The 23825-nt window shown below is 40.6% G+C and overlaps 1 protein-coding gene across 2 annotated transcripts in view; it reads right to left on the bottom strand.

The window, feature by feature from the left end:
* Positions 1–23825, bottom strand: part of ZNF365 (zinc finger protein 365) — a 115677-nt gene that overhangs the window by 11928 nt on the left and 79924 nt on the right. The window contains exon 4 of one of the 2 annotated variants that reach the window (XR_013377731.1): positions 15883–16109. The exons of the other annotated variant lie outside the window; for it this stretch is intronic. The gene's annotated coding sequence lies outside the window, so the exon portion shown is untranslated. The remainder of the gene's footprint in view (positions 1–15882; positions 16110–23825) is intronic. 2 annotated transcript variants of the gene reach the window in all.

The following is a 23825-nucleotide window of genomic DNA, read 5'->3' as shown; positions in this document are numbered from 1 at the left end:
GTTCTTTTCATGTGTTTAAGATTTTTAGTACTTTCATTTTATAGAATATAGCTATAGCTATCATCTATACTTTGTCTACCCGTTGACTCTAAAATTTAGAGTACTCGTGGTAAGTAATATTACCAATTATTAAACATTCTGGTTTTTCCCCTCTGTGGGAGGAATATATATATATCCCTGTATATTGAAGTCAGAAGTAAGCCATATTACTCACTTTGGCCAATGTGGGTGGAAGTGATATGTGCCATTTCCAGCCAGAAGTTTAAAGTAATAACACATGTATCACTATCTCTTCTCCTTCTTCCATGAGATAATAAATGTTCCAGCTATGGTTGGTCCATCAGTCTGGATCCCAGAGTGAAAGTGACATAAAGCGGAGTGACAGCCACCCCACAATGGATATGTAATGAAAACAAGAAATAGACCTTTGTTGCAAGCCATGATATTTGGGAGCCAGGTGTTATCTCAGTATAGGCTTGTCCATCCTGACTGATACAAAAGTTATTAATGGACACAAAGTGTTATTGTAAACAACAGCAGCAGCAACATAAACTAAAATAAGTTGCATTGACTCTAGGGTTCATTAGTGGAAAGCAAGGAAATTGCTATTGAAGGTGAAAGGATGAAGAACCATATCCTTAATGATCTTGTAGCTTTAGAAGAAGATGTGAGCAAACAGTATTTTAGGAGCTTTAGCTGGTTGTTACTAGACCCCTTTGGCAAAAAAAAAAAAAAAAAAAAAAAAAAAGAGATATGAGCTCAAAAAGAATTGATCAGTCTGGAAAGGGGAAAAAGAGAGAGAGAGAGAGAGAGAGAATTCAGAAACTTGGGAATTTTTACAGTTTGGAAGATATAATTGATTCTTATTTCCACTCAGTAAAGCATAGAAAAAGACTATCTTTGAATAAAAAAAAAAAATTCCTACTAACATTTAGCCTTGTGTCAAAAACCAAATTGCTGTATGTCATTTGCGGAAACTTTAACCTATGAATATGGCATCTAGTAAGTCCTTTTAATCAGACAAAATGGCTCAAGAAGAGATTAAGAATGTGAGTCTCCTAGAGAAATCAGATAGAGACAAGCTACTAGCAATTAAACATCTACAGACACATATTTCTAAACAGAATAGGAATTTTTTGACAAGAATCAAATAGATAAGTTACAAGTTGAAAGCACTGTGCTACCAGGAGAACCACGAGTCTAGATCCAAAGAGATTGTTCGAGATTTAGAACAACCCTTGCCTTTCCTCCCATCCTTCCTGCTTGAGCTTGAAGTAGGGGACTAACACTCTTCAGCCTATAGAAGACCATGTTCTACAATTCTCTGTGAGACATAATCAAAGAGAACAGTGGAAAGAAAAGTCTTCCCAAATGATAGGGCCAAGGACTAAGGAGAAAAATGTCTAGGAGCTATCCCCAGGGAGTAGAATCAACATCTAATCAAGAAATCCTACCCTCTTCCAGACAACATATGTCCAAGAGGATCTTAGAATTTGTAGAGACTGTTGACATCTGGGTGTCTTTGGAACAAAAAGAGCTACATCCAGATCTGATACAGAGACCACCTCATATCACCTGGAGCTACTGGTCTTTGTTTTAGAAGTACAGGTAAAGACCAAGTTTCTGTTTGAGACTTCTGGTTGTCTCTCTTGGAGATGGAGGAGTACACTCAGCATGTGGAAAGGAGGTTACTGAATAACTGAATGATAGAAAAGTGGCCTATGGGAATTTGTATTACTGTTCATCAAATATTTTTGTTTCATCTCTGTAGTGTCTCTCTCTGTGGGAAGATTACACACACCCTTTGTTTTCAAATAAGGAGTGATTTGGCCAATAAGATGTGGATTAAAGTGATGAATTCCTGGGTAGAGTGTCAAGAAACATGGATCACAAATCTCTTTTCTCTCTGCCATGAGGCTGACAATATTCCAGACATACTGAAATGGAAGTAGCATATATCTGAGTGTCAGTTGGCCTGTGATGGACATTTAAGGTGAGCAAGAAATAAACTCTTGTTGTTGGAAGCAACTGAGACTTGGGGTCATTTGCAGCACAACCTAGCTTATTCTGTCATGGCCATAAACAATGCTAATGATATTAAGATTATATAAAGATTATTCACCATAATCCCAAGTAATGTAATTGGACCTATAAAGAAGAAGATATAATTGCACATGCCTAAAAGAGAAAGCTCCAAGTACTTAGTGATACACAATCTTGCTTCCTGTTTGAATTATGACTTTCTTACAAGTATTTAGTTTTTCCTGGACTTTCTAGTTGCCTATATTTTCTGCCCTGGAAAATTTGGGGATCTTTATTTTATTGTTGGTGTTCTAAAGTTTCATCAGGATAGGTTTAAATGAGGATCTCTTTTCATTTATTCTGCCTCAACACTGTCTTCTTGAATACAGTTTCCTTTCCTCCATTCTCTCATCTCAAAAACTTATTCCAGACTTGCATCCATTATTTAGCTCTCCACCTTATGTTCCCACTTGCAGTTTTCTTAGAATTACATTATGATCTGTAGTTTCCATTAGACTATGAGGCATGTGAGTACAGGGACTGAGTCTTGCTCCATTTTCTATGCCTCACATAGCATAGTAATTAGGGCAGAGAATAAACTTAATAGCAAAATACTGAATTTTTTACCTTTTATATGCTTCTGGTGACAAAAGTACTTAATCATAAAATGGTAAATTGGATTTTAAGAGACTACTATCTTCAGCTTTCAGTAATGAATGACGAACACTGTCCACTAAGACCCACAAAGCAGAATAGGAAATGTGAATGGGTTCCAGTGTATAGATGCTCTCATAGCATGAAGCAGTTATATTGTGTTTCTCTGCCTTCTAAAATCCAAACCACGCTGAAACAGCATTCTTCTGTTATACCAGGGCTGATTCAACTACAGAACCAATTCAAAGTCTTGGTACAGTTCAGCATCTAATTTTACTTCCTGAACTATCTGACTTAAACATTCCAGCCTTTCTCCAGAGCTTCCATGGAGGAGGAATTAGAGAAGTCTGTATTTGGACTTCCTAGCACAAGATCTTAGTTTATCTTGCTGGCTTCTTTGACATCTGTCAGAACAAATCTACTCTAGATCTAACTTTAGTCAGGGCTTGATGGAGTGAGCAAAAAGTATATGGTGGAATTTCTAAGCTTCAAGAAAATTTCTCAACCCTCCAAAATATCTATTCAATTGTCATCTGGTTCCCCAAATTAAGTCTTTAATCTTCAGCTTAGAAATTTAGAAAACCAAGTTTTTAATACCTGGAAGGAAATGTTACATAAAAGTCCAACTGTGGAATACCTTGCCCCTCAAACCAGACTCTGTGGAAACTCTATGGAATTTGGATTATTTTGAGGAACATAGTTTGAAAACCAAAGTTTAAGGCTATATCTATCTAGCGAGACTTGCATAAAAGCAACTAAAATGTGTCACCAGTCAGTGATACTTCAAGGTAGAGGAATTTGAGGTCCTTTCCTAAGAGAAGATTTTTCTCCTGAGTGCAAAGAGTATGATAGACAACTGGTCTTTGGAGCACAGGGACCCTTTCCTCATCCCACAGACAACAGACATGGGATGGGTACACCAAATGTTCTTCAATGTGCCTCTTCACAACTTCTCAGAGGGTAAACCCTGATCTTGGCTACCTCTGTTATAGTATCCTAATACCCCTCAGATGCAGGAGCTTCAATAAGATCCATGTGAGTTTTAAGAGGGGCTCCATAAATACAAATTGAATAGAAGTTTTAGGCAGCCAAGAGTCTGCTAGCTTTCTGGAAGATTCCAGTCCAGCCCCCACACTACCCAGCTGCCTGCACCTGATTGGCCTTTTGAATAATTGATCACAGCTGGTGGCTTAATTGGGCCTGTCACAGGAAGGCCAGCTCCTTTTAGACACAAGGTTCCATCCTGCACAGTGCCCTCGGGGCCAGTGAACTCACTGGGAGGAAATGTGACTCCCACTTCTCCAGTTAAAGAACTTGGGGCATTTCCTAGATGGAGCTGCATGCCAGGAATCTGGCCTCAGCTTGGTGGGCTTGAGAGAAGAATGCTAGGTCCCTCCTTTCTACTTTGAATCTCTAGTTTTGTATGATTTGCTTTTTAAGGTTGCATGAGGTGAAAGTGGTTTTCTTTAATATCAGTTCATGGCAGGGAAGTCTGAATTAATGGAAGTTCCAACTATATGCCATTCTAAATATCTGTTTATTGGATCCAAGTCATCCCAATAGCAAGGCCTCTGGCCCCAAACCAGTTTGTGAAGAGGTAAGAGATGATAGCTAACTTTTGGCCCTTTATGACTGACACAAGGAGCTGACCATGGAGCAAGACCACATCTTGCCAGGGTGGTCCTGAGGGCTTCATGAAGGGAAGAGGGTAAGTGGTGGAACTCTGTGGTAAAGTGTATCCTCATCAGGATATAGACTAACAGGCATTGTCTGAGGGGACGCTGCTTACTTGAGGATGAAGAAGCAGATAAGGAGGGTTGGCAATGGAAATGGCTAATAAAAAGCTGGTTACGTTGGTAGGGCAGGACCGAAAGAAATTAAGGATGGCACGTCCAGTTTAACTGGTGCTATGGCACTATGAACTCTACAGGACAGAGCTGTGTCCTCTTCTTCATGGTTATGTCAATTTAGGGGAAAATATGTTCCGTTTTGAAGTTGTCTGAAATTCCCATAGGATAGTCAAATAAAGACTATCATGAAGAAATTGAATATACTCTACCCCTATCTCCCTCCCTCTCCCCGTGACACACACACACACACACACACACACACACGGCAAAAAGTATAATTTTCCATGACAAATTAACTGAGTCTGTAAAAACACATTAAGGCAAAAAATATATATATGAATAACTAAATAGGGGATCCCTGGGTGGCTCAGTGGTTTAGCGCTGCCTTGGGCCCCAGGCATGATCCTGGAGTCCCGGGATCGAGTCCCATATGGGTGCTCCCTGCATGGAGCCTGCTTCTCCCTCTGCCTGTGTCTATGTCTCTGTCTCTCTCTCTCTCTCATAAATAAATAAATAAATAAATAAATAAATAAATAAATAAATAAAATCTTTTTTAAAAAAGAATAACTAAATAAACAAACTGAAATTTCAACAACTCCGCCAAGAAATTGAAAGACAACCTAATTACAATAGGGACATTTTTTGCCAATCTACTGCCCTTTTTCTAGGCTAACAGAAGCCTAATTTTGTGTGCTCTGGTCCACATGGTCATGTCCTTCAAGAAAAAGGGACTTCTGCCCATGGCCATGGGAATCTCATTCTACACTCTGACGATTGGTTAAGCATGTACACATGATATAATCCTGGCCAATGAGACATGAGAAAACTGATGACTTCTAGAAAAGTTTTTTGCTTGTTCTTTAAAAGAGATATGTGGTGAGGGAGGGGCACTCCCTTGTCTGACTCTCTCAATTTTGTAATGTCAGTGTATGACTCCTCCAACGTGATATACATTTTGTGACAATGAGGAGACAAGACTAAGACAAAAGTCAACATGCTTTTCCATCAAATGTTAGTGTTCAAAGATAGCCCTGAGTTTTAATGCTGTTAAGGAGTTACTGAATTACCAGCCTCCCTCAGGACTTCCCATTACAAGAGATGATAAAATTATTTCGTAAGCTTTTTTTTGCTTGGATTTCTGCTACTGGGAGCCAGAAAGCATCCAAACTGATATACTAATAAACCCATACTGGGACAATTGATGAATGACTTAGTAATAAATCCAACACTGGGCAGCCCTGGTGGCGCAGTGGTTTAGCACCGCCTGCAGCCCGGGGTGTGATCCTGGAGACCTGGAATCGAGTCCCACGCCGGGCTCCCTGCATGGGGCCTGCTTCTCCTTCTGCCTGTGTCTCTGCCACCCCCCCTCTATGAATAAATAAATAAAAATCTTTTTAAAAAATCATCTTAAATCCAACACTTATAGTGCTTACTCTTTGTCAGTCATGGTTCTAAGGGTTTTAGCCAATTTAATCCTTATAACAATTATAAGAAGAAGATACTATTGTTTTTATTTCCCAGATGAAGAACTTTGTTACAGTGAGGTTAAATCATTTGTTCAATGTCACAAACCTAACTAGTGGTTCAACTAATATTACAAAGATAGGCACAGTTTGGCCCCAAAATCTGAGCTCCAATAACCAGGAAGTTAGACTGCCTCTCAGATTGACGAATAGGATCTGGGTTACTCTTATTCAAAGCCCATTACTGGGAATCATTATGAATAGCAAAGGAGAAGTCAGAGCAACACAGTTTTCACTTCCTCTTCAGTGAAATTCTTTCCACTCACTCTCTGCAACATCACCAGGTTCCTCACTATCTCCTGGTTCTACCCCAAAGCAAAATCTTTGCTCAGATATTCCTTTATCCTAATGGTATAAATGATTAAATATCAGGAATGTTTAGGTATTAACCACAATCAGAGCCTACAACCCAGCCTGAATTTTTGCATCTGCTTGCCTGAACTTAGTTGCTAAACAGTTCATTAAACTCAGATTTATTGAGAGCTGAGATTACACAGAAGGAAGCAATATCCCTTCCCCCAAGGGCCTATGGTCAGTGAGAAGAAACAGGAAATGAAACTAAAAATGATCATGAAATCAAGGATGTAAGTTATAGATAATGGTGGTTGCCTCTTGAAAAGGCACTTGGGGGAGTGAGGGTGGAGTGCTGCAAGGAAGGAACTGACAAGAATTGTTTCCACTCTAAGTCTGTTTAATGCTGTTCTGCTCTCTCTGAATTTTTTCCCATATGCATGTACTATCTATTCAAAAATAATTAGAAAAGTTTAAAGCTCAATAAAATGTGACAAACTCATTTAGAGGTATAACCAATATGCTTTGAGCATACAAAGAAGTAAAAAAGACAGGAAAAGGTATTAGTTTGCTAGAGCTGCTGTAACAGAGTACCACACATTGGGTGGCTTAAACGATAGAAATTTACTATTTCACAATTCTGGAGGTCAGCAGTCCAAGATCAACATATTCACAGGCTCATTCTGTGAAAGTGAGGGCAGAAGCTAGTCTAGGCCTCTGTCCTAGCTTCCGATGGCCTCAGGCATTCTTTGGCTTATACACAGATACCTTCTCTCTGTGCATGTCTGTTTCTGTGCCCAAAGAATAATAAGGACTACAGTCATATAGGATTTGGGCCCACTCTTACAATCTCATTTTAACTTGATTACCTCTAATCTCATTTTAACTTGATTACCTCTATAGAGACCCTGTTTCCCCATAAGGTCACATTCTGAAGTCCTGGGGGTTAGGACTTCAACATATGAATTTGGGGGGGGTTGGTGGAGCATAATTCAACCCCTAACTAAATTTATAGGAATGTTTCTGGAAAAGATCTATTCCTTCAATATATATATATATATATATATATATATATATATATATATACTGTCAGGAGACCATTTGGAGGCTTCTTGTCCTAGAACACTAAATTTTCTCAAGTCCTGATAACAAGTAACCCCTTGACATTTTGATATGGTGGGTGAGACCACATGGACTCGGCTTTGAGGGGCACAACTTGGCAAGTGGTAAGTGTAACACATGACAAGCACATACTGAGTCAGCGAGCTTGGTATCTAGGCAACAGGCAGCTTATAATGCTGTGTGCCCTAGTTCTGGCTCACTTCCCCCATGTAGCTACAAAATCAGAAAAGGCATATTGTCGAAGCTTGAACACTTACAGGCAATTTCCATTCTTATGCTACTGATACTGCAGTTGTGAAAACATAAGGAGTCTCTGGTGGTTGATTCAACTTGTACCAATTTCTAGAATTTTATTTTATAATCAAATAGCGTATCCCACTGAAGAGAGTGTTGCCTCGTGCAGAGACAAGACAATTTCAAAATCCTGTTCAAGTTACATTTATAATAAAAATTCAAGATAAAGTAATGTTTTCTCTCTCGTTGACGTTAAGAGTGTGACTCAAAGGTTGGAATGCTAAAGAGGGCAAGAAGTTAGAGAACAATCACGAGGATTGTTGTACATCTGTGCCAGAATATAGGCAAGGGTGGGTATACAATGGGCAGCCTGGATATTGCAATAGTAATATGAATATAATATGGTCAGAAATTAATATGAATAAAGGAAATATGAATTTTAAAGTTAATAAGTATTGTGAGTAGCATTAAAATTAATAAGTGAATTAAAATTAATCACATATATTAAGATTAGTATATATTATATACATTAAAATTAAAAAGTATTCTGAACATGGATACCAGTAAAAATAAGAAAATACAAATCAATCGAAAAATCCATTAATGTGTTTTTTTCAATTAATTGATCTGTTACATAAGAACTTAGTAAAGTGGAATTTCAAATCAGCATGAGAAACATAGGCCATCTCTCTGATCCCTGCCTTAGTATATATTAACATAATATACTAACAAAAATGTTTAATAGTTTAAAAAATTATACATGAAAAATTTGAGTCCATTAAGGGAACCGAACTACAGATGAAAGTATATAAACAGTTAAAACTTTCCATGTTAATAAATTGAAAATGCAAACACGCTAACTTTTTATACATGAAAAGTAGATGCAGACCTGACTAAGCATGGCGGACCCAACATTGGTTGTAGCACAGAAGGTATGTATAAATTGGTACAACATTTCTGTGGGTCAATTTGGCAAGGATATCCTAAGATATCCTAAGTTTATCCAGAAGGAAAATATCATAGATATATGCTGTAGCAGATGTGGTCAGTGCCTGTCCATGTCCCTCCTGTGCACACCACCTGGTTTCCAGCTGCCAGCACTGGCCACACTCTGCCTGCGGTCTTTCTGGGTACGGAAGCGTGCCAGATTACACAGGAGGCTGGAGAAAAGTTCCAAGTAGGACTCAACTAATGATACCCAGAAGTTAAGGATTCCTCATTGTCACTTGGGACAACTGTGAGGAGAGTTCTTTCTAGACCCCAAAGGTCACAGTGGAATTGAGCCTGGCTGCCCATGGTGGTAACCTGCTCATTGACACCCCACCTGTATTGACTTTCTTCCCTTCCCTTCTCACTCTCCTTACTGATTTTTTCACCCTTCCTGAATCACTCCCAAATAAGCGACTGGTGCTCAGGTCCTTATTTCCAGGTCAGCATTTGGCGGAACTTCACCAAAGATATGGGCAAACGTTTATTGAAAAGGATATTCATCACAGTGTCATTTACACTACTAGAAAACTGGAAGTATCATATATAAATAATAAAAATAATAATAGGCTCATAAGTATTACAATACAGCATATACCCACTAAAATATGATAGAAAGGGGTGGGAAGGGGTAAAACAGGCAGAGCACAGAGGATTTTTAGAATAGTGAAAATACTCTGCATGATATCATAATGATGGATAATGTCATTATGGTCCAAACCCATGGAACATGCAACACCAAGAATGAACCCTAAGGTCAACTATGAACTTTGATAATATTATGTCAACATAGGGTTATCAAGTGTTACAAATGTACCACTCCGGTGGGGGATGTTAATAGTTGGGGAGGAATATCTGTTTGGAGGCAGGAGGTACATGGGAAATCTCTGCAACTTCTCCCTCAATTTTGCTATGAACTTTAAATTGCTCTAAGAAACATAGTGTTAATAAAAACTTATGATATAAGAATATTTAATGTCTGGAGAAGGAAAGTGGTATCGTGTAATGTTAAATCACAGATTCTGGAATGAGCCATCTTCTGATTCCACCAACTATTTGCTTCATGACTTCAAGCAGCACTTAGCCCCCTTTAATTGTCTGTTTCCTCACATGTAAAATGAGTGGCAATAGTATCTCCTAGGGTTACTATGAAGAATACATCTTAGCACTGAGCCTGGCACACAGTAGTAATAATTACCAATAATAATCATTACCATCATAAAATACGTTAATATATTATAAAGTTTAAAATACAGGAGCGCTAGGGTGGCTCAGTTGATTAAGTGTCCGACAACTCTTGATTTCAGCTCAGATCATGATCTCAGGGTCCTGAGATTGAGCCTCATGTCAGGCTCTGTGTTCAGCAGGGAGTCTGCTTGTCCCTCTGCCTCCCCCTCTGCCCTCCCTCTTTCCCCTTCACCCCTCCCCGTTCACATGTACTCTATCTCAAATCAATCAATCTGCAAAGTTTAAAATACAAGTTTATAAAACAATAGGTTCTATCATTTTAACACACACATGCATATACACACAAAACATACATATAAAAATCTTCACACCCATATATACTTATAGACATAGGAAATATATACAAAAAATATTGGCTGTGCACGTCTGTTGTGTGCTAAGATGATGGATTTTTTCTATGTGCTTTTCTAGATGTTTCTTACTTTTATGATTGTTATTTTTTGTATTCAAATGGCAAAAGTTAAAATGAACTTTATGAATAATTTTAAAGTGTATAAAGAATGTAATTTCACAAAATTTCATCACATAAAAACATAGTTTTTAACCTAAAGTTACTGAATGATGAGATCCAAGAGACTACTGCTGTTTGGGGAACTCAATATTTTTGAGAACTGAGGGGGCACTCAGTCAGGTTTATACTGTGGATGATGGGCCTCAGTGTCAACAAAATAAAGTGTACTGTCACAGAGCCATGCAAACACAGACATTGCCCAAAGACTGAAACTGAAGGATACTGCTATGACAGATCCTTGATCATTCGGGAACCTTCCGTGTTTAAGCATCAAAAGCAAGCAAAGAAGCTTAAAGCATGATTCATAGCACCAAAATGGGTGAATTGCTTCCGAAAGAGTGATTTCATTTTCTCAAATAGTTCTGTACTTCTTCAGAATTTCTGATTACATAAAGTGTAGGCCAGGCCACAGTGGAAAATAAGTCCAGTTTCTCTGTGAGGCCTAATAAATTGATTTTCTCAGGATGCTCATGAATTCCCAGGAGTTTTATATGGGAGTTTGGTAAATATCTTCAACAACTTTCTGGTACTCAGTCATCTAACCGGTTAAAATAAAATAATCAAAACTTCACAGTTAGCTTCCACTCCTTCCAAATTACCCATAAATTGTCAAAGGTCAAGGGCATCAGAATTAAGAAAACCCACAATTTTGATCACTTTTTGCATTGACTCATGCAATGAATTAATTTGAAAGTGTTACCATCTAAATTCTGATGAATCATAAAACAAAAGAAGAAAACACTAAGCTTCTCATTGGATTTGGAAAATAAAACATAAAAACATATTTCTTTTTTTCATTATAGGTGCCCTACCTGTGGCAAATGAATCACACTTTTTTTTTTTTTAGATTTAAAGCAAATTTCTTAGATTATTTTACTTTCAGTGAATGGTTAATATATGTTCAATTTAACAAGGTTTTTTTTTTTTTTTTCTTGTGAAAAGCTTCAACCAGACCAGACCTCTGTCAGGTTGCCACTTGGATAATCTACTGAATGCCTCTGGCTGGGCAAGAGCTTGAGAAAAGTTTGAAGATTAAGAAAGTAAAGTACAGTACATACTGAGTGTGAGAAGGAGGCTAGAGCTACAGACCAAGAAGCAGAAGATTGACACCCCTTGCTGAACATGACATCAAATAGATTATGTGACCTGACAATTAACGACTAATCTTCTGACTTCAGCTGTCAGGTCTGTAGCATGAGGGGCCATAAGGTAGTGATCCTGCTACTCACCAGCTCTAAAATTATGGCTTTTCAGCAGGATATGACCAACCTGGAGTTTGCAGATGAATGCATCTGTCAAACTCCAGTGGAACAGAGGAAGGAGAAAGAAAGCTAAAATGAATCGATTTCACTGCTTCTAAGTGCAGACTCTGTTGGAGGCATTACCCCACAAGCCCTGCCACCAAACGCAGGAGACAAATCGATATCCATTCATTCAACAACTGTTTTTTGAACAGCTGCTGTGACTTAGGCTGTGTGCAAGGAGCTTGGGATGCCACTGTAAGCCAGATAAACACTTCTTACCTCCATGGAACTCATATTCCACCAGTGGAGACAGATTACACACAAAGTGACTTCATTATGATCCTCTTATGTGTTGGGAAGAAATAGGACAAGGGAGCTTTGAGTGGGAGATCATGTAATGAGGTCTTACAGAATATGGGCTCATATCAGGAATGGCTTTTTTTAGATAATCATATTTGCAATGAGATATTAAACATGAGTAAGAATTGTCTAGGCAGGCAGATGAAATGATACATGTAAGGACTCAAAGCAGAAAAGAACACAGTAAGTCCAGAGGACATTGGAATCCTTATCCTACAGGAGAGGCCTAGATGTATATTTGTCTCAAGTCAAATGTCTCATGGCTAGCAGTTGGGAGTGATAATATTAGGGCTATTTGAGCTCAGAGACTTTTAATTTTCCTGATAAAGTGTGCCTGGTTTCTCTTTGATGACTCCATCAATATCTTGTTAGAGTCAGAGTTTTGAAGTGGCCCCAAAATGGACACAGTTTGAGTCTCTCACCCATTGGAAGAAGACCTAATAGATCATCCAAACGCACCCTGGAAAGGTGTGTCCAAGGTTGAGTAAGGTCATCTTTAGGTATCCCACAGCAGGAAGAATTGGGAAAGAGCTAGACAAAGGGCTGTATCTTTCTTGCTCCTACAAAGATAGAGAAAGTATTCGTGCATTTTGCAAAGCCCAAGGGAACACTGGGCATTATGTTTACATTGTGCAAAAGATCTCCATTTTGACTTGTTTACCATCTTGGAAGTTTCTAGTTACTGCCTAATGACACTTCTAACCAACCCTCAACGTGCCAAGTTGATTATAGTTATTACTAAGCTGAAGGTTAGGAAATTGCTCATAAGAAATCTGCATCCTGTCATGAACCAAAGCTGCACATATTTGTCCTAGTTCTTTCTCTGAGTGCAGATAAACATTTCCCCATGTCAGGGGGCTGTTCAACATTTCAATGGCCTAGTGGGATGCTCTTTTGAGCCCAGAGGGCAATTACTAAAACTTAAGGTAAGTAGGGAAGCGAACAGAAGACGTGATTGCCAGTCCAAACAAGTGAGGTCCAGGGGACGGCTTACGTTGCGCGTTAAGTATAATCTTCCAGCTTTGACAAGAAGGTGAGGTGACCAGTAATTAGCCATTCAAGCGAACCCTAAGCAGCGTGACTGGGATGGGAAGTAGGCGGCTGCCCGGCCCACATTTTCTGGCATTTGAGAGCTTTGCAGGCAGGAACTCATCTTGAGCCTAATAAAATGATTTGCTAGAGTGAAGTTGTTTGTTGATTTGTTTTTGAATATGTGTATTTTAACAACCCCCCTCCCCCCCAAATATTGGCAGAGATGGAAAAGGGCACAAGGTAAGCAATCTACAACAAGGCCTTGGAAAGACGGAAACTGGTGTGGCTCATCTTTTATGGCCTCCTACTGCTGCCTGAGCACAACTCTCCTCGCTCCTTTTGCTCAGCGCATGGTGCATATCCACCCCAAGCTGGCAGAGATAGATCTCTGGTAGCTGTCAGGGAATCCTTCCCATCAGCAAGGCATTCAACAAATACTTAAAATAGATGCAAATCTCAGTCTATAAATTCATGTGTTCAAGAAACATGAATATTTTAGATTTCCTTACATCAAATTAAATTTGGATTCTGAGTAACCAGCCCACCAAGCTGGCAGGAAATTTAACCCAGCCATGCTGGGACAGCTCCCACACCCCACACACAGAGATTCTACAAAAGTCTGGTCTTACGCAGTGTAGAAGCATTGGGAAGACTCCTCCAGTACTTGTCATCTGTCTGCACTGGTTAGTGTTGAGATAGCAATTGTCCCCAGTGTAGGTGACCCAGCCAGATTCCACTTCTGTTGCTTCCAGGCCACATGTAGGGTGAGGTTCTCTGGGGAAGTGAGGAGACCTGCTCCAGGGGTCTAGCCCACTTCTGGGTACATACACCCCCACCCCCACCCCAAGCAGTGTTGCATAACTGCACTGTGTCTGCAGACCCCCATAGCTCATGGTGGCCATGAGTCTGTCCTCCTTCCCTGGTCTTCTTAACTCATTCTTTGAAAAGCAGGCTTTCTCTTTTCTTGCCTCAAGCAAGAAATAACAAGCCTGACTACATGTTTGAAATGAAGAGAAAGTGAAAAACATACAGAAAGCAAACACAGTTTAATTCACCAGTCAGCTGTGTGTGTGTGTGTGTGTGTGTGTGTGTGCGCGCGCGCGCGTGTGCATGTAGGTGGGTAGTGGGCAGGTGTGTGTGTCCTGTGGGCGTGTGTGTAGGAGGGGAGGTAAGGGCTATCACAGCTACCTAGATATCAGGTGAGGATCTCATAGACTCAAAATCCTCTTTTTATATTGATTGGTGGTGGCAGTCCAACCCTATGCAAAATACCCCTGTGTACACTGGAGTTTGAGAATCACTGAGTTAAAGCAAAAGAAGTATTGGATAGAAGCCAGACGTGAGCAGTGGAAGGAACACTCAGAGGCAGAGTCCCAAGTCCTTGAAGGGGGCATGATAGAGACATGAGCTGGATGCAAGGACTGTGAGAAGTAAGCTACACATTAAAAGCCCAGGAGCACAACATCCTGACCTTGTGGCTTCCAAGACCTAGAGGCAAACAGATCAAGAGTCGCAGATACTGAGCATGCGCTCTCCTCTTCCACCTCTGCCCAGGGTAACCCCTAGACTCATTATAATGTATGTGCCCTGTGGGTACAGCCACATTCCCTCCATGAAGAAAGGCTGCCATGATGGTTCTTGTACAAATCTTGTAGGGGCAAAAATCCTCCCTCCCAGCCTGTTGGAGGTATCCCCCAAATGATCGGAAGCAGCCTCCACAAAAGACCACTTTACTGCTCAGTCACAGTTCCTCCTAGCCCAGAGAGTCCCTGTAGTATCCAACCCCAAAACAACCACAGAGCTGGTTCATCTCACAGAAATCTGCACACTCTCCCACCTTGAGAGTGGACCTTTGCTTTAACAAACTGCTTTGTGCTTGCTACTTTCCTTCTGGCTGTCTTTATTTGAGCACAGATCCCTCATAAATCCTGTCTTGGGGAATCCAAGGGCTGAGACCTCCTTTCACAGAACACAGGCTGTCCCAAACATAACAGAAGGAACAAGAAGAAAGTCTATTTTCAAATTTTCAAAGGTCTACCTAAATTCCCTAGTAGTAAAAAGATGTTGGAGAATACTAAAGTATTCAAAATGCAAGACTTACACCATTCTGAATTAATATAACCTAAATACGTGATGATTGGTTTGCTTATTAAAGGAGAGAATTCAGATATTTTGTGCAGGGATTAAATTCTAATTTAGGTTTTGTAAGTTTTTCCCCTTTTCTTCTGTGTTCTGTAGTTTTACTGTGTAAGGATTTATTATTTTCTCTTTAATCCTATTAGTGTACTTGTAGAGACCATTCAATTCCAGGATTGTCTTTTCTTCAACTCTGGAAAATTTTACAGTCAGCTATTAATTTAATTAGGACTGAAGTGACTTTATTTCAGTTAGTTATCCTTATTGAGCAGCTACACCTGAGGCACGGTATTTACTGGAGTGGGATCGGATGGGCATGGATAAGTCTTTGCAATGCCAAAGGGGAAGATCTCTGAGTGGAAGTGAGGTAGTATAAGAAATATATTTAGTCCTTGTCCCTGGTTCCTGGCACAGAGTTCCTAAAGCCTTGGGATTTCCTAAGTGATATGAGCATCTTTTGTCATTCATACAAGTCCTTTTCAGCACACCTGAGTTTATGCTAATAAGGTGACTTAAGGTGGGGCCTCTAGATAGCCTCAAAATGAGGCTGGTCACCAGAAGGACCAAATGATTAGAGGGCTGGAAATTAAACTATAAAAACTCTTGAACAAGACTTGATGAGGTTCTAGGTTGGTGAATACTTAGCAGTGCTGGAAGCATTGGCATACCTGGAGAGGGCCTGGAAGCTCCATGCTCCTTCCCCCATACGTTGTTCTATGCATCTCTTCCCTCCTGCTATACCTTTTATATAAACCAGTAAACAGGGCAGCCCTGGTGGCACAGTGGTTTAGTGCCACCTGCAGCCTGGAGTGTGATCCTGGAGACCCAGGATCGAGTCCCACGTCGGGCTCCCTGCATAGAGCCTGCTTCTTCCTCTGCCTCTCTCTGTGTGTCTCTATGAATAAATAGATAAAAATCTTTTAAAAAAATAAGTAATGTTTCCCTAAATTATTGCAAATTATCAAACTTGAGGAGGAGGTCAAAGGAACCCTCATTCATAGCTGGCCAGTCAGAAGTACAGGTGACAGCCTGCCCTTGAGATTGCCATCTGAAGTGAAAGCAGTCTTGTGGGACTGGACCCTTCACCTTTGGGTCAGAATTGATTTAAATTTGTGAGTCATTCAGTCAGTCTCTGCCAAGAATTAGAGAGTTGTTTGGTGTGGGAAAAATGCCTACATATATGGTGACCAGGAGTGAAGTGTTCTGAGTTGACTGTAGTGAGCAAAGGAGAGCAGAAGAGTTTTCCATCACAGGAACATCGGAAGGAACACCAAGACAGGGTATCACAGCTACATCCTTCTCTGAAGAGGTGGATGGAGTTTGCTCATCTGCATGGTAAAAATATTCAAAGGTCTTTCTTTTTTCAGACAAGATCTTACTCAGGAGTCCAACATGTGAAACAGTGGCATTCCTCTTTCTCATCTGCCTGCAGCAGCCCTTAAATTCCAGAAACATCCCTGGAGCAATGACAGACACAGCCAGTTCTGCTAGCTTTTTCACTGCTGGTTTCGTGGCCCACACGTGATAGAATGCCCTGTGGAGGCTAATGAAACTGACTTTTAAAGAATCTGATCTTCCAGAGAGCAAAAGTATATTTGTCTTTGAGGCCTACCTCTATCACAGTTCTGGAGAGTCAACTCCAGAAGAATCTGTTAGTTACGCAGATGTGATTGTGTCATTAGAAGAAAGCTTGGGTCTCTCTCTGAGGTGGAAGAGGTATTTGGGTCTAAACTTAGTGTCACAGGGAGACCCTTGGATGGCAGAGAAGATTTGCAGGCAATGACTTGAATTGTTTGACTCTGAACTTTTATTATGATATAGAAAGACTTTTGGTGGGGCATGCCCTCAGTTTATCACCAGTTCTATCATTCCCAGCTGCCTTACACCTGGCTAGATTCACATATTTATGGTGTCTGCCTGGTTGGTTTGGCATCTGAATTTGTGGACCCCTGGCCTACAAGGAAAGACCGCACTGCCTCTGGATTTACCTACATCAATGAGGCAAAGAATCCTTCACACACATTCCATATTCTCCTTTGACCAATATTCTGTAATTTGTACTCCTTTCTCCCAACCCCACTGTCAAAAGTAATCTCTGTTAACCCTATTGTCCATATTTCCACAGACACCTGGACAATGTCATGTCTTCAAAAAGTGTCCAATAATTAATCTTTGACTTGTTCTCAGTTTGAATCAGCTCTACCCACCATGGTGTCTAGAACAGAGCCATTGTATGGCTCCTATTTCCATTACCATCTACTTCCATTAATATGACCACTCCCAAGGGCTTTTTGGCATAGGGAAAAGGGCAGATCACTCATATGAGGTGATATTTGCTTGAAAGGAACACAATGTAAAAAAGAAAGGTGTAGAATATAATAGATTCTCATCTTTAAAAGAGAAATGGATGGGATGCCTGGGTGGCTCAGTGGTTGAGTATCTGCCTTAGGCTCAGGGCGCGCTCCTGGGGTCAGGGATGGGGTCCCACATTGGGCTCCCTGCGAGGAGTCCGCTTCTCCCACTGCCTATGTCTCTACCTCTCTCTCTCTCTCTCTCTCTTTCTCTCTCTCTTTCTCTCTGTCTCTCATGAATAAATAAATAAAATATTTAAAAAGAGAGAGAGAGAAATGGGCTTCCTTCTTGTTGCTGATGGATTAAGAGGGGGGAAACACGAGAAGGAGTGCTTATGCTGGGAAACCAATTGCTTGCTCCACCCCTCCAGTCTTGTATGGGCTCTGATGGGTTGCTGGTTATTATAACAACACAGTCCAATCCCTCAACCCAGATGACAGCTCTATGTTCATCCCAGACCATTTTGGAACACCAGGCAAGGCTCAATAGTGCTTCTCCAGCTATGAAGTAGGAAGGAGGGTATCACCACCATGAATGGAGTTAGTGTGTAGAACAAATAGATCATAGCAAAACCACAAGCAATGCTAGGCTACATTCATTTAAATAAAGAAAGCCGACATCTTTTCCCAGGCTGGAAACAGAAATTGCATTAATGTGCTACTAATTACAATCAGGACTCTATCACTCTGACTTCTTATTCAGTACCAATTTTTGTGATCTCATATTAAAAATCATATACTCCTTTGCATTTCCCTAAATACTTTAATCGGTACATTTTAGTCTGGATGTGTGTACATTCTCTGTTACCTCCCATCTGGGTGTAATTTTCCATAGTCTCCCCTGACGATCTGCATTTTCTCCTTCAAGTCCCTCCTCTAAACCCACTTCTGTGGATCTTGCCTTCACATTATGCCATTAAAAGCTCCAGCTGGAAGGAAGTGCCTCTGAATGGAGTCCAAGAGAAGAAACAAAGAAAATGGAAACCAGATGCCATTTAAGTCATCCCCGTGTGAGTCATCATTCTCTCCTGGAAAGTGTCTATCTTAATGATGTACATCTCTTTAATGTGAAGCCCACCAGGCAAAAACCCTTCCTCTTAATCTCTGTATGTTTTAGCCATCATCAGTAAACCTAGATATTCTGAATATTATTGGCATATAGTAAATTTATACATAGTCCTAGTAATCTGCTAGATTTTAGATCCAACATAAGACTGTCCTTTCCTTTCTGTGTCATTTACTCACTCTTATTCCAGCTTCCTTGCTACCCTTCCTCACCAACTACCCTCAGGACTTGAAGAGAAAGCTCTAGTTTTATAAAGCATGGCTTAAAATTGATTAAAAACAAACAGAGCAGCCTGGGTGGCTCAGTGGTCTAGTGCCGCCTTCAGTCCAGGGCCTGATCCTGGAGATCTGGGATCGAGTCCCAAGTTGGGCTCCCTGCACGGAGTCTGCTTCACCCTCTGCCTGTATCTCTGCCTCTCTGTCTGTCTCTCTCTCTCACTCTCTCTCTCTCTCTCTCTCACATTGTGTCTCTCGTGAATAAATAACTAAAGTCTTTAAAAACAAACAAACAGACAAATAACAGCAAGCCTTTAACCTCCAGAGGATATTGATTTTCATGGGTACCTTTCCTGCTTTTCAACACTATCTCAATCCTATTTCTATGTAATAGATCGTATCATCCCTGAACTTGAAATCTGACTCATTTGTTCATTTGGGTAGCACAACAAGCCCAAATCCTCTTAATTTTATCCAAAAGACAAAAAAGGAGCAAAAGGAATCTCCCATTTTCCCAGAGCAACTTTGACAAACAACTTTTGAGATACTTAAAGAACAGTATTCAATCAAACCAGTGGCAAAATTGGCAAGATTCAATTTTGTCTTAAAAATTCTATCTATCCACAATATTATATGTGTGTGTGTTCAAGACTGAACACATGCATTTACCTATACTCTCAAAATTCTGCTGAAGAGTCAGCAAAGGGAATGCATTGAAAACCATGTTGGAGATGAAAAGAGGACTGTCAGCTGAGATTTGATAATTTTCTGTAAGATGGAAAGGAAGTGAATAGAATTGAGGGATGAAGCAAAACAGAGAAAGCAGCATCCCAGATTTACTCAGGAGAAGGCTATAGAAAGGACAGAGATATTCTTTGCAAAGAAGACTTGGGGAATCTCCACACTGAGCATTAACACATTTTGAGCTCAGGATTGGAAAAGGAGCCCAAATCAAGGTTGTTCTGAGAGCAGGTGTACCATTTGGCCTTTCTCATCCTTATTCGTCTTTCCGTATGTGCAAATAGGCTGGCAAGAGAAAATTTGGAAACTTCACTGGCTCCCCAAGATCTCCCCTATGAAGAAAATAAGATTGCTACCTGGGCAGAACTAAGGCTTTTTGTTTGGGATTTGGTGTTCCACAGTGAAGCCCTCTGTGTTTGGTGTTTTGAGGGGCAAACAACACCATCTGCATGATTCCCTATGCTAATACCCTAAAGGACAGTTTGTCGTTGACATGACCACCCATGTACACAGTCAGTCTCCACCTTGAGAGAGAGATGCTAATTGAGGAAATACGTCTAGCCAGTGGCAGAGAACCTCACTACTCACACCCAGACACCTTTATTAATTACCTAGTTTTTCTTTCTTCTATCAAGGTGATAGAAGTGGGAGATGTGGGCTGAAGGAGAACTCATGAGTATGATGTTAGGGGATACTATCTAGAACCAAAGGCTCAAGAAACAGAGTTTAAAATATTGTATAAAGTCATAATCATTGTGGGTTGCCCTCTCACATCCATCTCCTCTTCATGTGGCCAGTAGAACTCTGATCTTGCTTGTGAGTAACCATTCCTCTTCCACTCTTAGACAACATATTTTGGATGAATCTGACTGTAACCTCTGTCCCCAGGATGGACTATGGACCTAGACCTAGGCCAAATTGTGTGATCCAGGCCCTTGGCCACGATCACTGGTTTTGAAAGGAGCTAGCCAAGCTCACCTGTTTATAAATATTCCCTCCTTCTTTCTCACTTCCATGGGAAGAGTATACTTCCTCATTCTGTTGATTTGGGGTGCAGTCATGTGACTTTATTAGCTAATGGGATGTACTTATTATATAACTGGTCTTGTGCTCCTGGGCCTCTGTCATCATTAGTCCCAGGAGGAACATGAGAGACACATGCAGCATCCCTGAGCTAGCCCAGCCCAGAGCTCTGACCAGTCCCAACCAAGATCAGCAGAGCCATTCAGCCAAGCCCAGCCTAGATCAGCTGACTTCAGCCAACCACAGATACATGAGTTAAAGATATACTTGTTATTGTAGAACACCGAGACTCTGTGTGTGTGTGTGTGTCTGTGCATGCGTGTGCACATGCACTCAGCATTATTGTGGCCACAGTTAAACAGCATCAGAATAAAGGCATATGCATTCTTTCCTACTAGTCTAGCATCTAAGAGGATATGAAGCTACAGCTCCTGCGGGTGTGACCACCACAAAGGGTACAAGAATGAAGCTAACATACTGAAGAGAGCTGAGCTGGAACCAAGTCCTGCTCACAGTGTTTGAGCTCTGAATGCAGCTTTCCTAATAGCAGTTCTGCCTCTAATCTTAGAGTTTATATGAGCCCATAAAATCCCCTTTTATTACTCAAATAGCATTTATTCGGCTCTTTTTTCCCACTTGAAATCAGAAGAATATTAACTGATACCAAAATCTACAGGTAGCCAGTGGGAAAGCCAAAATGATTAACACAAGTCAGAAGGGGAGAAGGATGTGTGTGTGTGTTGGGGGGGGGGGCATGAACGAATTCCTCACCTTACACCGTGTAGCCAATCCAATGTTCAAATCAAGAAATATAAATAGAGGCATATTTTCTGGACTTAGAAGAGATGAGCATGGGAAGGGACTAAAATCAGAAACAAACAAAGTTAGTGCCATTTTTTTTTTTATCCTCTATAGGTTTGCACAGCCCAAAGAACAGCTACTAGCCATGGGGGCTACTCAAATTTAAATTCATTAAAATTAAGTGAAATGGGGACCCCTGGGTGGCTCAGGAGTTGAGCGCCTGCCTTCAGCCCGGGGCATGATCCTGGAGTCCTGGGATCGAGTCCTACATCAGGCTCCTGGCATGGAGCCTGCTTCTCCCTCTGCCTATGTCTCTGTCTCACTCTCTCTGTGTCTCTCATGAATAAATAAATAAAATCTTTTTAAAAAATTTAAGTGAAATGTTAAATCTAGTTCCTCATTCACAGTAGCAGCATTTCTAGTGCTTAACATCACATGTATCTGGTGGCTTCCTACCAGACGGTACAGATGTAGAGTATTTCCATCATTGCAGAGAGTTCGATTGGACAATGCAATGATAGAGCGTCACATGTCACCATGTAAAGTTAATCAACCAAACACCAAAAGTTTGACCATATCACTCACAATTGTACCATAGGGCTTTAAGGGGATGGGTCCTGGACAGAAACTGCTGTGTTCAAATCCCAGCTCTGACACTTACAAATTGCAGACCCATGGGCAAGTCACCAATCTTTCTAAGCATTAACTCCCTTACTTGTAAACGGTAATATACACACAGACCTATCTTACAGCATTGTTGTCAGCATCAAATTAAATATTATATATTTAATATGCTATTATGTATGTTGTGCTTCTAAAAGCGCCTAGCAGTTGGTAAGCACTTGGCAATTTTTTTAAAGATTTTATTTATTTATTTATGAGAGACACAGAGAGAAGCAGAGACACAGGCAGAGGGAGAAGCAGGCTCCATGCAGGGAGCCCGATGCGGGACTCAATCCAGGATCCCAGGATCACGCCCTGGGCCGAAGGCAGACGCTCAACCACTGAGCCACCCAGGCATCCCAGCACTTGGTAATTATTATTATTTGTTATCCTCCTGTAAGTTAGATTTTATTTTACCAAATGTGCATATTTTAAATAAACTATATGTATACATGTAAGATTTAGATATCCATATTTATACATAATGTGTAATATTTTGTTTTTTATATGTGACATATTACTTATATCTAGCTCAGCTCCAGTTCATGGGCTATAAACACTTTCATTTTCTTCTATATACATTCCTATATTTTCCAAATATTTACACGGTCATGTATTGTCTATCATCAGAAAAAACAAAATTTTCATTTTTCAAGATACCAACATATTTTGAGATGAATAACGTGCTACATCTGGATCATTCGCTTTGGCTGATTTGGTCCACAGGGGCCTATTATATAATCTCCGTCATTAGTCAATTAGGGCTTCGTGACCTCTTTCCTGGACTATTACAAAATCCTCCTGCCTGGTCCCCTCCCCCTGGCCAGCTCTGCGCTGGCTTCCCAGTCTCTCCACAGTGCTTCCAGAGTGACCCTTCCACGCACAACACTTACGACACTCCTCTGCTAAGACTTGCCAGTGCTTACCCACCCCTTACAAGGGCCTGGCCCCTGACACTTGCCTGCCTTCCCAGTCTCCTATCATGCCAAGTGGCATCCGCTACAAGGGGGGACACTCTTCTGCACCTTTTCCATCTAGAAAAGTTCCATTTATTCGGCAAGACCCACCTAACGCCAGCCTTCTGTGAAGGTTTTCTAGGTTCCCACAGCAGAGTCAGGGCTCCCACATCAATTGGCACCTCTGACTCACAGCTGGTTCTACTGAACAGCAACCATTAGTTTACATTCTTGACTCACCCTCGATTACATATTCCTTGAGGGTGTGGCATCTTTGCCCTTCCGTGTGCAGCCCAGAAATTGGCTCCAAATAGTACTCAGCAAACAGCTGTTGCACAGCTACATGAAGGGAGAACTTGTTTTAAAATAACTTCTATTATCTTACCCAAATGATAAGGGTTCATGGTAGAAAAATTAGGAAGTTCAGACAAATCAAACACAGAAAATGTAAAGCATACATAATGCCACCTCTCAGTACTGTTTAACACCTGGAAAATTCTATGGGCTACTTTAGGGGTTCTCAAAATTCCTCAGTTCATGGCACTCAGTGTTTCAATAATTTTTTTCTGGTACTTTAAATCCATATAAATTGCATCTATTATGTAGTTAGGTTCAAACAACTTAATAGTAGTAGTTCACACCGTGTCCAGAAGTGTCGCTTATATTTCTCTTGAAATTTTAAAATCCCCTGTGGGGCCCAGGTGAATTCCCTACAGTGGCCTAGGATGCCTTGGCGTGTAGTTTAAGAACCACTGGTCTACACTGTCTGAGACATATTTTATTATTTTTTTTATT

This window comes from Canis aureus, chromosome 4 (genome assembly GCF_053574225.1).
Source record: "Canis aureus isolate CA01 chromosome 4, VMU_Caureus_v.1.0, whole genome shotgun sequence".
NCBI classification, from domain to species: Eukaryota; Metazoa; Chordata; class Mammalia; order Carnivora; family Canidae; genus Canis; species Canis aureus.
This window is presented reverse-complemented; position numbering and strand designations above follow the sequence as displayed.